Raw genomic sequence first — 16,150 nt, forward strand, 5'->3', positions numbered from 1 at the left:
TAATTGTTACCCAATTTACCCTAATGGTAACATCTTGCAAACCATAATACAATATCACAACCAAGATCGACACTGATACAATCCACTGATCTTACTCAGATTTCCAGAGTTTGACTTGTATTTGTATGCATGTGTATGTTTAGTTCTATACAATTTTATCACATGTAGGTTCATGGATCCACCACCACAGTCAAGATACAGAACAGTTCCATCACCACCACAATTATTCACATTGCCCTTTTATAACCACATTCATCTCTGTTCCTTTCCATGCCCCATCCCTAACCCCTTGCAACCAGTAATCTGTTCTCTATTTCTAAAATTTTATCATCTCAAAAAAATGTTACATAAACAGAGTCATACAGTATGTAGCCTTTTGTGACTGGCTTTTCTTCCCTCAGCATAATTTCCTGGAGTGCCATCCAAGCTGCTGTTTGTATCAATAGTTTGTTCATTTTTACTGCTGAGTGGTAGTCCATGGTTTATATTTATCACAGTTTGTTTAACCATTTACCTGTTGAAGGACATCTGAGCTATTCCAATTTTTGGCAAGTATGAATAAAGCTGCTATGAATAGTCATTTAGAGGTTTTTGTGTAAATCTAAGTTTTCATTTTTCTGGGATAAATGCCCAAGAGTACAAAAGCTGGGTTTCATGGTAACTGCATGTATAGTTTCATAAAAAACTGCAAAACTGTATTCCATCGTGGCAGTACCACTTTACATTCCCACCAGAAATGTATGAGTGATCCTCAATTATCTTTTACAGTGATCAAAAATAATTTTTAAAAAGCCTTTTATATTTATCTTCGTTTTAATCAGTTCTAGAGACCTTAATTTCTTGGTAGAGATCTAAGTTTCCATCTGGTGACTTTCTTGAACATTTCATGTAATGGAGGTCTGTTGGTAACAAATTCTTTCTGCTTTTGTTTGTCTGAAAAGTCTTTATTTCACCTTGCTTTTTTCTTTTTTTCTGTGTGTGTGTTTTTTTTTTTTTTTTTTTTTTTTTGCTGAGGAAGATTAGCCCTGAGCCAACATCTGCGCCAATCTTCCTTCACTTTAAATGTGGGTCACCACCACAGCATAGCTGATGAGTGGTGTAGGTCCACACCCAGGATCCAAAGCTGTGAACCTAGGCCACTGAAATGGAGCATGCAGAACTCCACCACCATGCCACAGAGCCAGCCCCTTAATTTTTAAAGATATTTGCACTGTGTATAAAATTCTAGGTTAACAGGTTTTTTCTTTCAACATTTTAAAGATGTCATTTCATTGTCTTATGTCTTGCATAGTCTCTGATGAAGAGTCTGCTGTTGTTAATTCTGATTTTCGTTCCTCTATATAAGGTGTCTTATTTCTCTGTCTGCCTTCAATAGTTTATCTTTATCTTTGGTTTTCATCAGTTTGAATTTGATGCATCCAGGCGTTTTCTGTTTTTTATGTTTATTTCAATATTTATCTTGGTTCTCTGAGCTATTTGGATCTTGAACTTCTTGTTTTGATGTTTTTCATTATTTTTTCTGTTTTTTTGAGGAGGCTTAGCCCTGAGCTAACATCTGCTGCCAATCCTCCTCTTTTTGCTGAGGAAGACTGGCCCTGAGCTAACATCTGTGCCCATCTTCCTCTACTTTATATGTGGGGCGCCTGCCACAGCATGGCTTGACAAGTGGTGCATAGGGCTGCACCCGGGATCCAAACTGGGGAACTCCGAGCCATTGAAGCAGAATGTGCAAACTTAACTGCTGCACCACCAGGCCGGCCCTCATTCTTTTTTAAAATCCTGGCTATCATCTCTTCAAATATCTCATCTGACCTGTTCTAAATCCTCCTCCTCCACTTTCTTCTTCTTCTTTTAGCATTCCATTAAAATGTGTGTTTGTCTGATATTGTTCCAAAGCCCTCAGATGCTCTGCTATTTTTTCTCTCTCTTTATGTTTCAGCTTGAGTAATTTTTCTTGACTTATTTTCAAGTTCACTGATTCTTTCCTCAAAGGATACTCTGCCCATTAAGTTTGCACAAATCCAAACTTCTTCATAATCTGTAGCTCCCCTTTCAGAACAGAGTGTGAATTTATGATTAATTGGCCTCTCTGGAAGATAATGCAGTCACCATCTCCAACCCTATCTTTCTGCATCTCCAGGCCCTGAGAGGAGAACTGTGCTGATTTCAGAGAAAGTGACATGAAAGCAAATTCAGGAAATATACAATTTTGTACTCTCTTACTGCAACACCCTGGCTTGAATCAGAAAACTGAGAATGTGAATCAGGTCAACCCCATCTACACCCTTTATGCTTACTGAACATGTCCACCCACAGACCAACTAGTGGCAACTCAGGGAGTACTCTTTCTATATACACCCAGTGGCATGCTGGAGTCTGCTCACACTGGCTGGTGAGAGCCGTTGTTAACTTTTCAGGAATTTCTCAAGCTGGTTTTTAAACACAGTCATTATTTAAAAATAATATCTAGAAGTTTATAATTAAATTATTTTTAAAACAAAAGTGATAAATACTCAAAACATTACTTTCTAATTACTACATTTTACTCTTCTTTATGCTCTTCATGTTATTAATATCTGTTGTATCTGTATGCTGATACAACATACGTATATGATGTATGATATTTATTTTGTTTTCTAATTTTATAACGGTATGCTACTGAGCATCTCTTCCCAAATCTGTGTTCAGTGATACCACATCTGTAGCTTGAAATTAACCATGGTGGATGTACTTATACCATAGAAATCAGTATAAATTATTGCTTTGTTTTGTTGATTGTCTAGACCAGGAGTCAGCAAACATTTTCTGTAAAAAGCCAGATAATATTTTAGGCTTTGTGAGCCACACAGAGTTTCTGTTGCACAGTCTTCTTTGTCTGTTTGTTTTCATAAGCCTTTAAAAGTCTAAAAATTATTCTTAGATTTCAGACTGTACAAAAACAGGCCACAGATTGGATTTGGCCCCTGGGCTAAAGCTGAATTCCTATTTCTTCACAACCAGAGCCCTACAACTGAGGCGGTCAGCCACAGAAATCCGGGTTATATGAGTTCTCTTATCCTGGTCCCTGAATTTCCCAAATCTGACCACTATTAATCACAGGAGAGTCTACAGATGATGTTGATGCAGTCGTACTCAATGAAAAGGAAAAAAAAGGCTATCTTATTAATAAAATCAGTCAAAGAATCAATAGGAAGCTTAAAAACATAAAAAGAAGTGGCATACACAGACAGGTGAGCTCCCAGAAGTCCAAAGCAACTCACGCAGCATCCAAGGGTGGAGAGCGGCAGGCTGTGTCCCGGTCTAGAAGACTACGTGGAAACAACCAACAGACAGGCCTTACCTCATAACTTTCTTATTACAGAGTCAAAAAGCCTAAAACATGCTGGGTTTTTTGTTTTGTTTGTTTTGTTTTCTAAACAAATTAGTGGTTCTAAAGAACAGTTTTTCCTTCTGGTATAATGTAAACTCTGTAAGAAGAGACAAACGACTGACATTTTGTCTGGATCTCATGACAGCCGGCATTGACCTTAAAGAGCCTCTGCATAGCCTGTCTTGTTCCTCCTTGAGAATGGGCTCCCAACCAGAATCGGAATCATGGCAATGCCCAGCGGGACCAGGCAAGTCAAATTAAACACAGCATCATAAAGACCGAAGTTGTACTAGGGAAAAAAAAGATTTAAGACATAGTTTCTCCAGTGGTTTCTTTTCTTATCAGCTTAAAGCTATATGACAAAACGTTTCAGAAAAGTTTTGCTATCTATTGAACCCATTTAAAAAGTAACAAAGTTTATCAAATAATTTTGATTCTTTCATATAATTGAATAATTGAATAATCCCCACCTTTCAGTTCTCATGCTAGAGGAGGCTGATATGTAAACCCATGATCACAAGGCCCCGTGAGAAGAGCTACGGCTACAGAGAAGGACCACGTGCAGAGCCCAGGAGGACGGGGGCTGCTCATCTTCATACTCATAATACTCTAGTCTTGAAATGACCCTCCAACGGATTTTAAACAGTGCTTGGAGTTGAGCATTCACTTTTATTACTGAATTTACTTCTATTCAACACAATTAGAGGTTTTGAGAGGAAACCAGGGTTAATAATAATATTTACAAGTGACATGGCCTGGTTTTCCACCAAGAACTTCCATTAAGCCCAAAGGTTCCTATGGCTCTTGATTATAGTCCAGATGGATCATATTTGTTCATGTAAATCATTTGCAGTAAAAGGGGGCCGCTGATTCTTCAGGGGCTGATTATCTAGTCTGCAGCTTCTTTTTGGTTACCTGGGCTATCTAAAATAGCACCTCATTAATTCAGCCAAGTAGAAATAAGTGAAAAGATCAAACTCACGATACAAGAAGAGGAGGAAGTTTGTTTACATTTTCATACTAAAACCAGTTGCTATTACCAGAACCTACGTATCATTCATTCATCTAAAAAAAAAAATAGGCACTGTGTTATTACCAATGTGTTAGGCCCTGAGCTAAGTACGAGGTACTCAATAGTAGGCAAAACTGACAGAGGTCCTACCCTCATGGAGCTTACCTCCTAGTGCAGGAGAGAGGTCTTAACCAAATAATCACACATAAGACTGATTTACATAGGATGACATAAGATGACTGTGAAAAGAGCTGTGATGGAAAAGCACAAGATATTAGATGGAGCACATAGCCAGAGAGTCTGGCCTACTCTTGCCAAGTGAGCCCAGAGAAGGCTCCTCTGGAAAGTACTATTTGAGCTAAGTTCTGAAGGATAAGTAGGTGTTAATTAGAAGGCCTCTGCCTAAAATCATGTGCAAAACCTCCAACCCGCAAGGAAATGTCCTTGGTGCTCTGGATCAGATTGCATTTGTTAGCTATGGCCATCCCTCCTGACTGCTCCACAAGTCCACCCTTCACCTCAAGTCCTACTGGGTCCAAGAAGTGACTGATTCTGACTTACCCACCCTTTGCTCTTCTGCGGCTACTTTCTGGGTTCTGAGACAACCATAGAGTCTTGGATCATAGGCTGGACCATGCAATACATACTGACCGTAGCCTCTAGAAGTAACAGAGGTGCCAAGGGTGGTGTCGGGATGTGGCTTACACTTCTGCCTCACTCAAACTATCTATAGAAAAATCTCATTTCTGGGGCTACGGGGTGTTTTGTCTTCCCAGCATTCCGTCCTTTAAGAAAATCCTCTCCCCTCTTGCAAAGTAAGCCTGTCTCAGTCCTAAAGATCCAGTGGAGGCTGACTCCCTTACACCCACCCCCAAGGTGACACACGCCCAGACCTGTTCAAAGGACTCCAGCCCAGGCTACAGGGATGGGCACGTGACTCACGCAGAGCATTTCAGGGTCCACCTGGGGCCTTTTGCTATGCCACTGGGATGAATGTACATGCTTCCTCTAGGATCTTAGGCTGTTAGGCCCATGTGAACTTGGAGTTTTCTTGCCACCATGTGGTAAAAGCTTGCACTCAATACAGAGGGAAGTCAGGGACAGAGAACCAGGTTCCCGACATCATTTGAGTACCTACCTAGATCCAGCTCTGCCTGAATGTTCAGTTATATGAGCTGGTAAAGCCCTTTTTTGTTTAAACCCTGCTTTGCATTTCTGTCACTTGCAGCCAAAGTGGCCTGAATAATGTACCTTTCCTGTTGGCACTTACGTCCAAATTACCATAAATTGGCTGCTTCTAACCACTATAGGGAAAGGATTCAGTGATTTCTAAATGGCCACTCTTAACAAGGACACAAGAAGTTTGAAACAGCTGAGCACAGATTTCGAAAATGAGAAGACAAGGTCATGACTGCACTTTTGAACTTGATGTTATAGGTGCGCATGAGCACGAGACTTCTCTCGCCACCTTTGACTCTCACTGATTGGAACCACAAGACAGACCAGATAGGACAACTGGGCCAACAATGGGTGCAAGATGCCAATGAGGCAATGGAAACCCAAGTTCCACTTTGAAGCAGCCTAAATCACACATTTCTCAAATACAAAGAAGAAAGGAAGTGGCCTCATCAAGACCTTTAAAGGGGGAAAAACCCACAGAGCCGCGGCCGTGAGCTGTGAGTCACAGGATTACTAGAGGATGTGCTCAGAAGCCCAGGGTTTTATGAAAAGACTGGTTTCTGCTTGGCCGAGGCACCTCCGTGCTTTTTATCTGAGTGTTTGGTTAGCAGCAGGAGCCCGTTATCCTCCGGCACTCTCGAGTTCTAACAGATTCCAGTTTCAGAAACATCAAGAAATTGGATTCCAGCTGCCAGAGGTTCTCTCTGGGAGATTTTCGATCTCCAAGACAGAATTGTCTGTTTCTCTTTATTCCGTGGTGAGAGGGGGCATGGGGAACACCTGTGACAATCTGCAGAGGCAAAGCCTCGTGTCAGCACGCTGAAAACCCTGCAGAGAGAAAGCCTTAGGCTGGAAGTTCAAGGGCAGGCAGGGGAATGAACATTTAAATGAATAAGGCAATTTGATAACGACCATGTTGTGGGCTCAGAACCAAGGCTTTCAGGCTTACGTTGTTATTACTGAAACTGTAACCATTTTAATGGCTTCGTACTCTCCACAGCCAATGTCCTTTCCCTACCACTTCATGGAATTACTGGATGCTCTTCAAAAATTTCCTTGATTTTTCTGCGCCTTTCTTAAGATTTTTCCTTTCTCTTAAGGTGTTATTCTAATCTGGGAGAGATGCCCATGATGTAGAGAATTTCTTCTCTTCTCTCACATTACAACCACCCTACTGGGATGTGGAGGAACCTATTGACCAGTTGGGTCTTTATACTTTCAGAATGTCAATTCTAACCTCAACAGCATATGAATGAACCTCTGGCAGAAAAATAATTCCTAAGCCCTGCTTATAATTTCACTCAACAAATATTTATCACACACTTACTGTTTTCCACGCTTGTGATTTAGGGTAAATAAACCAATAATAATCCTTACCCTTAAGAAAGGTTACATTCTAGTAGAGGCAAAGACAATGGGCAAATACATTTAATTTTAACTTGTAATGATAACAATTGCACCTCTGCTTATGGAAAAATTTTTGCACCCAATTTTCTCTTACAATGCTCTAATTTCAAAAGAAAAAATATCTACCTACAGGTTCTAATATTCTAAAATATTAGTGGCTGGTGTCTGTTTCCCCATTTTCTTGCCTTAGATTACACCTGTTAAACCATTTGTAGATTCAGCTCTATGAGGCCAAGAGGGCCACATAAATCATCCTCATCTCACTTCTAATCCTATCATACCTAGGATCTTGCACATCACAAAACTAAAGCAAAGTCTGGCTCCTTTCCACTCTCCTCTTTCGCTATCAATGTAAGCTCAAAAAAGTATAAAGTTAATAAAGTTGCTTCCTGATAGAATCCGTGGAATATGTTTCTGGTCATTAGTATAAAAATAGACAATCTTATCAAAGGAGTTGCTGCCAAAATCAGTAGCAATGAGCGTTCCTGCAGAGAAAAGAGGAGCTCAGGATGGAAAAGCCCAAAGAAGCCGAAATAGACCGTGGTACAGTCTCTTGAATTAGAGTCAGGAAAACTTCAGTGCACCTCAAGAACAGAGAGGAAATTTCTCCTTGCCAGGGTCAGCCTGATGAATCCCTCATAAGAGTAACGATAGCACAACATATATTGCCTGTGTGTCTGGCCCTGTTTGGTACTTTGTCGTTGCCACTAATTTTCACAGTCACCTAAAGAAGACACCAAGGCTTCATTACACTCCCCAAAGTTCCACTGCTAGTAAGTTTGGAGCTGAACTTTTTACCTAGATCTGAGCTAAAAAAAAAAAAATCTCTCTAGGAAAAAATGTTATTTATAATATAAGTTTATCAGAAGGAAAACAAAAGCTCATTTTCTAAGAAGAAAGTCATGTACTCTCTGTGGAAATGAATTCAGAAACTCTCACAGAAAGGCAATGGCCTACAACAAACATCAAGAACACAAATAGCTTGATAGATGACATTGCTGACGTGGAAATGTGACGATTTAACTCCCGATATACCTGTTTTTCTTTGCCAGAGGTTGGGGCCTATTGCTAATGTTTCCTATAAAGACTAAATGGAAAAAAGTGAGAGCATAATACTTCTCCCAAGTCCCCCCACCACCAATGTTGATTATCTCCTCCTTTAGACATAATCTTGTCCTCAGGCAGTCCCTTTGCAATGAAACATTATGATTCTTATTTACAGAGAAAGAGAAGTGAGCTACGGGGAAGAAATCAACAATGTCATTGATAATTCTGTGGTAAAACACAGGGTATATATTATTGTAGTCCTATGAACTTCTGGATAGAATTCCGTACACAAAGTTTCACATCATAGCCCGATTTCTGACACACTATTAGTAAACTGATTTAGACTCAAGCATTATCTTTTGGCCAGATGTTCTTAATTTAAAATGCTACAGATGCTCACATTAATTACAGCTGGCAAATGGACTTATTATAAGAACAATGTTAAAGACTAACTGATCATCCCAATATTCCTTCTAGCAACCCCAACAAATGTTTATGCTTATATGTACACAGTTATTGAAGCTGTAATATTTCAAATATGTTTTTAATCCTATCTTCCCAAATAGACAGTGATGGGTGAAAGGAAAACCGCATCTCACCAAAGTACAAAATTTGAGGCTCTGAACACATGCAGTGTTCCAACTGCCAACTATTTCTGGCTCTTCCAGTGGTCCTATAGGAGGCTGCAGGAGCTCTTCACAGGAGGGCTTCTTTATTTTCATTTTCAAGGTTCTATGCTTCAGTCACCTCATAGATCAAGAATATGTAAAAACAACAATAAAGAAATTTACAATAAGCATTTCAGGACTACAGCAGAATCAACAGTTTGGTGTAGAATTGATACTTAGAAAGAACAAAATCCACGAGCACCAAGTATAATGCATAAGACTAGCCCATTTCTAGTCCAGGTAACGTAATCATTAACACTGAAAAAAACCACCTATTAAGTCCTACTGAAACAGAAGTCATTAAGCAAACAGAAGCGATGCCTGCCTGAGAATTTCCAGGCTGTTGCTCTGGTAAGTCTCTGTGGAAAGCACTTGTTTTTCTAAAAAAAAGTTTTAAAATTGATTTTAATGATTAGCTACATACAATTAAACACCAAGAATATTTTCATTACTTAAAAGACAAAGCCTTGGGGCTATTTTGTGTCAATTATTCACCCTGAAGCAACTCATGTTGGATCTGCGTCTTTGCTGGAGTTCAAGACAGCATTGTTTACTATGTCATCAAAAGTCACTTTCTAAACTTTTGTTGCAAGTATAATTTTGGAAGTATCTATTGTGAGGCTTTCAGACAAAAGACAAGAAAAAGGAAAGCTGCATATATAATATTTAAAAACACACTTACTTAGCAGATTGGTCCAGAAGACTATTTTTTAAGAAATAGATTTTATTTAGGTTTCCTGCAAAGTATCCACAGATGACACGGTAATTCAGCAAATAAATTGGAAGTCTTTGACCACTGGGAAAATGTATCTTTCTATTTCAGAATGTCCAGCAGGCAGCAAGAATTTGGCCAGGACTATAAGACAGGGCTACCACATGGAGTCGGGCAGCACACTGCATCCGGTACCACGTGGAGTCAGGGCAGCGCGCTGCATCTGCTAACAAGCAGCTGAGTGCCAAGCTTGTGCTTCTCCTGTGGTCTGTGCTTGTCTGGACTTTGCTCACTGTACTGGACTTTCCTGTCTGCCTCCCCCACCTAAGCCATGTGAGCTCCCAAGGGCAGAAAAGCGTCATGTCTTATGACTCTTTGTATTCCAGTGCCCAGCTCAGTGCGAACACCTCACAGGTACTCCATAAATGTTTGCTGACCAAAGACTGCAAGCATGCTTAACTGGCCAAATAGAAGGAATAGCCCTCTTTCTATAATATACTAGAATTTCATTGTCGTTTATTTTTTTGTGAAAAGTGTGGACTTTGTTGCAATTTTTTAATAAGAGCTACATGTGTAAAATAATTAAGATGACTGATTTCTAATATTACTAATATAATTAGGAGAGATTAGAGGTTGGTTTTCTTGCCCAAGTGCCCCGGTTATGAATCTCCATTAACAATCAACTTAACCATTGCACATTACATTTATAGGCTGCTGTGAATAGTACATCCTTGGGTCAATAAGAAGAAAATAGATCTATTAAATTTAGGAAAATAATCTGCTCTGTAGAAGCTACATTTCTCTAACTGTATCAAGAAATCACAAACCATCTTTCACAAATGGGAGAAGGAAGAATAATTCCCCTGAACTATACAGTTCTGCACATTGTAACAGTAAAACATTAATCAAATATTAGAAAACTCACTTTCAAGTACGACATTTATTTTAAATAGACATTTTTGCTAAATTCGTCACACTGGTGAGTCTCAAAGCAGTCCCTAATCATCTAACTGTACCCTGCTAAGCACACAGTTGGCCTCTGGACTTCAGTCGGACACTTTCAGATCAGCATGAGCTATGTGAGGCCACCAGATGCCAAATGTTAAATTATCACACAAAGATAAATGATACTTGAGGACCCTAAATAAGTTTATACCTCTAAAAATGCTTACTGTACCATGAGACTAATTTGCCAGCATGTCTGGTTGTCAACAAATCTGTGCCCAAGTCAACAAGAATTAGTCTCTAGGGCTTCTGTTCCCAAGGAGGTAAATCTCTAGGTTTTCCACATCGGCTGCACAATAGAGTAAGCCGGGAGCTTTAAAAAATACTGAAGCCTGGACCTCACCCCTAGAGATTCTGATTTAACCGGTCTAGGGTGTGGACTAGACATCAGGGCTTTTTCAAGCTCCAAGGGAGTCTAATGTGCAACACAGTTGAGAACCATTCCTTTAGGGCATCTGTTCTCAAAGAAAATCCAGAGGAGCACAAGCTAAGCACACCCCTCCTTCCTCCATTGCTCCCACATCGATCAGTGAATGAGCTTGGAGCCTTTTCTCCCCCAGATTCTGTCCCTCTCCTTTTTCAGCCACCACGATTTTCTTCTATGACATTGCTTGAGCTTGTAATGCTTTCTGGATTTTGAGCAACTTCCTCAGTGCAGGTGGAAAACGTTCTTAGTAGATGGGAAAGCTGAGACTAAGAAAGAGTTCCTTCAAATTCTACAGAAAAATGTGTTCCAGAACAGTCCACATTCACTCCCTTCACATACTCAAGTCAGGTCTTAACACACAATTGCCCAATTGTGAGACACGCCTCCACAACAAAGTATCACCAAGTTCTGCTGGTTGTCACTCCTTAATCTCTCTTGTGTCAGTCTCCTCCTTGCCTTCCATGTTACGTCACTTTAACTCAGTCCCACACCAGCGTTTCTCATATACAATGAATTCATTAGCTTTCAAACTATGCTTGCTCTGCAATTCAGCTAATCTCCCTTCAAACCATTCTCCACATCGCATGGTGATCTTTTTAAAGACAAATCTGATATTATTACTCCTCAGTTTAATAACAATAATATTCCATTCTTTTAGGATCAAATCTGCATTTCTCAGACTCTACTAAACCATCTACAGTTCCTCCAAGCATGTCACATGATCTCACGCCTCTCTGTCCTGGCACAGACTACTGCATTTTCACAATTCATCCGAGAGACCATTTCTTTGCTACCCAGTCTGAATTATATGCTCAGCTAGTGTGCACTCCCACAGCATCCCACTCTTACTTCTACCAATAACACCTAAGACACAGCATTATGATTTTCACTATAATTGACTATAATTCAGAGTAGGGACTGCATCTTTTGTCTCTTTGCTCTTTGGGCTCAGCACACGACCTGGTATATAGTTAAGTGTTCAGTAAATATTTATTGAATGAATGACCGTCATTGCACATGGCCATGCTTTACACGTGCTGTTCCTTTTCCCGGGTACATCCGCTGTCTACTCACAGTATTAACACCTCCACTGAAACCTGGCTGAAGCGTCTTCTCCTCTGTAAGGCCTTCCCAGACTTGGCTCCTGAGGCAGTGCTGATCATGCCCACCTTAGCCACCATTACGTACTTGTAATCATAGTACCTACCACTCTGTGCTGCAATGATCTGTCCTCACTTCTCTCTCCCTTACTAGACTGTAGGCTCCTTAGTGGCAGCAATCCACTTCATTTATCTTCATATTCTAAGCACTGTTACATAATAGGTGACATGTAACTAAGCCTTCATTTTGCTCCCCTCGAATCCTTGTTTTATACAACTGCCAGAATGTTCTCAAACAAAATTCAGGTTATGTTTTTCCCTGGCTTAAAAGTCTTCAATGACTAGGTCCTTTAATGACTAGTCTTTCCCAAAGTACAGCATCTATACTCCTGGGAGTACACATGAGGCTTTTCAGATGACACACAATAGTTCTTTTTATTTTAATGATTGAGTATTTTGTGTTAGAAAAAGTGAAATCCACCAAATGAGTGATTTCATGTATACTTTTACTTATGACACAAGATTCTCTTTAAGTTAGTGATTTAAAATAAATTTAAAGAAAAATATTTATTAAATAATAGTACAAAGGGGCTGGCCTGGTGGTGTAGTGGTTAAATGCACAAACTCCACTTTGGTGGCCTAGCATTCGCAGGTTTGGATCCCGGGCATGGACCTATACACTGCTCATCATGCCATGCTGTGGCGGCATCCCACATAGAAAACAGAGTAAGACTGGCACAGATGTTAGCTCAGTCACAATCTTCCTCAAGCAAAAAGACGAAGATTGGCAATGGATATTAGCTCAGGGCCAATCTTCCTCACCAAAAATAAATAAATAAATAAATAAATAAATAAATAAATAAATAGTAGTGAGAGTACTGGTATAACAAAAGTCAAAAAGTCATCATATTTTGGAAATCCTGATATACAGGATTAAGAAAATCTAAATCCAGCATCAGGTCCTTCACACCAGCCCCTGATTACCTTCCAGCCTCACTTCCCTTCCAGCTGCCATCAAGCATGATCTACCATATGCTACTAAACCACAGGTTTCCCATGTCTTACTCCTTTCCCTCATTCAGTCTATTCTCAACACAGCAGCCAGAGGGATGCTGTTAAAAGGTAAGTCAAATTGGGTCATTACTCTGCTCAAAATTCTCCAATCAGAATGCTTTTACTTCTAGGAGATGCATGCTAAACTATAAGATGTATATAAACTATAAAATGTATAAAGTGCCACTATATCTGCAAAGTAACCTAAAAATGGTTCAGAGAACAAAATACACACATACATATAGATACAGATAAAGCCAATAAGACAAAATGTTAATAACTGTTAAATCTAAGGAGTGGGAATATGGATTTTCTCTGTATTTTTCTCTCAACTTTTTTGTGTGTTTGAAAATTTTCACAATAAAAATTTGTGAGGAAAAACAAGATGGCTTGATGTATAGATAGAGGGATGGGTACACTGATCAGTATGTGATAAAACCAATACAGCAAGGTATAAATAGTTGAATTTAGGTGGTGAGTATATGAATCTTCACTGTACAACTTTTTCAACTTTTTTGTATATTTGAAAATGTTCCTAATAAAATGTATGGGAGGGAGTTGTAAGAAAAAGTTTTAAAAAGAAATCCTTGTCTATGTAGAAAATCAAAAAGAATCAACAACAGCACATAAGACCTCCAGAAACTAATATGCAATTATAGCAAGGTTGCAGGATACAAAGTTAATATACAAAAGTCATCTGCTTTCCCATATACCAGCAATGAACATGTGGAACTTGGAATTTAAAACATATTATCATTTACATTAGTACCCCCAAAATGAGATACTTAGGTGTAAAAGTAGCAAAATATGTGCAAGATCTATATGAGGAAAACTACAAAACTCTGATGAAAGAAACCAAAGATGAACCAAATAAATGGAGAGATATTCTATGTTCATGGATAAGAAGACTCAATACTGTCAATATGTCAGTTCTTCCTAACGTGATCTATAGATTCAAAACAATCCCAATAAAAATCCCAGCAAGTTATTTGGTGGATATCAATAAACTGACTCTGAAGTTTATACAGAAAGGCAAAAGATTAAAAAACAGCCAACACAATACTGAAATCAAGATCAAAGCCAGTGGACTGACATTACCTAAAGCTACAGTAATCAAGCCAGTGTGGTATTGGCAAAAGAACAGACAAATAGATCAGTGGAACAGAATGGAGAGGCCAGAAATAGACTCAAATAAATATAGTCAACTGATCCTTGACAAGGGAACAAAGGCAATACAATGGAGAAAAAAAAACAGTCTTTTCAACAAATGGTGCTAGAACAACTCCACATCTACATGCCAAAAATTAATCTAGACACAGACCTTACACCCTTCACAAAAATTAACTTGAATGGATCATAGACCCAAATGTAAAACTCAAAACTATAAAACTTCTAGAGGATAACATAAGAGAAAATCTAGGTGACTTTGAGTATAGTGATGACTTTTTAGATATAACACCAAAGGCACAAATTCATGAAATAAATAATTGATAAGCTGGATTCCATTAAAATTAAAAACTTCTGCTCTGCCAAAGACACTGTCAAGAGAATGAGAAGACAAGCAACTGGGAGAAAATATTTGCAAAAGACATATCTGATAAAGAACTGTTATCCAAAATATACAAAGAAATCTTAAAACTCAACAATAAGAAAATGAACAACTCAATTAAAAAATGGGCAAAAGGCCTGAACAGATACCTCACCAAAGACACACAGATGGCACATATGCATATGAAAAGATGTTCCGCATCATGTCATTAGGAAACTGCAAACTAAAACAACGAGATACCGCTATACACCTAGACATTAGATACACTATACACCTCTACACTATACATTAGAATGGTTAAAATCCAAAACACTTCGAGAAAGAGAAAATGTGAACAGTTCAAATGGCCCTGTCAATCACCAGAGGGGAAACAGAAAAATCAAGCATCCTACGTACTTATATTCTGTCCTCCAATTATCAAATAAAATAAATAGATCAGTGCAATTTCTTTAAAAAACAAACCAAAATGAAAGAAAAAAACCCAATCTGACTTCTTCCAGGTTTTCCCCACTTCCATCCACCCTTGAAAAATAACCCAGAGACGATTCTTCTTTTTTTTTTTTTTCAAAGATTGGCACCTGAGCTAACATCTGTTGCCAATCTTCTCTTCTCCTCCTCCTCCTCCCCCTCTTGCTCCTTTCTTCTCCTCCTCCCTAAAGCCCCCCAGTACATAGTTGTATGTTCTAGTTGTAGGTCCTGGTTCTGCTATGTGGGACGCTGCTTGATGACTGCGCCCAGGATCTAAAGCAGTGAAACCCTGGGCCACCGAAGCAGAGCGCGTGAACTTAATCTCCCGGCCACGGGGTCAGGCCTCCAGAGAGATTCTTCTAAATGTCACTTGGCTGGCTACTCAAAGGCCTCCAATGCCTTTCTGCTGCCCAGCAGATTCCCCTTCCTGAGAACCAGGGTGGGTGGCTCAGGAGGACAAGGTCCTTGGAATCAAACACATTTGGGTACAACCTTGGCTTTATCACTTGGTCATTACAGGACCTGGATAACTCACAATTTCTCTAAGTCACAAGATATATCACTGCAAAGATGCAAATGTTACCACCCACTATCTAGGTAAACAACATGCATGAAACACTCACTTTACACGTAGATGACACATATAAAGCACCTAGAACATGGCCCAGGATTCCAGAATCTTCTGACAGGCATTTAATTCTACTGTTTGACCCCAAAGCACAAACTTATCTTCTATTTGCATGACGTGAGAGGTCTGCTGCCCTCAGGCCACACTTCTCTCTACCACCGATGCTGCATTCACCATAAGAGACACCAGCTTTTGAGGGCCTACTGTGTGCCCGACAGCCACCCTGGTTCTCAACAGACAGCATCACTTAATCGTCACAGTCTATGAAGCCCATGCAGAATGCATTAGCCCCACTTTGCATCCTACGCACTTCGCCTCATTCTCCACTGGCTTTAGAGGCTCCTTCCACTGAAGACTCAGAACACACAGGTTAAACCTCTGTTGTGACACACAGTTTGCCTGGCGGTAGTTAGGTTCTTCTCTAAGCCTTAAGCTTCTTGATAGGCTCATATAGAATCTTGATCATCTTTACATTCCCCCAATTGCTAGGTCAAAGTACCCCCGCCAACTTTCAGACTCATGTCA

General features: G+C 39.6%; 1 protein-coding gene across 1 annotated transcript in view; it reads left to right on the forward strand.

Annotated features, from left to right (window-relative positions):
* The first annotated feature begins 15,726 nt into the window (after window positions 1-15,726).
* Window positions 15,727-16,150, forward strand: part of LOC139074901 (leucine carboxyl methyltransferase 1-like) — a 161,791-nt gene continuing 161,367 nt past the window's right edge. The window contains exon 1 of the transcript XR_011524834.1: window positions 15,727-15,742. The gene's annotated coding sequence lies outside the window, so the exon portion shown is untranslated. The remainder of the gene's footprint in view (window positions 15,743-16,150) is intronic.

This window comes from Equus przewalskii, chromosome 12 (genome assembly GCF_037783145.1).
Source record: "Equus przewalskii isolate Varuska chromosome 12, EquPr2, whole genome shotgun sequence".
Lineage (NCBI taxonomy): Eukaryota > Metazoa > Chordata > Mammalia > Perissodactyla > Equidae > Equus > Equus przewalskii.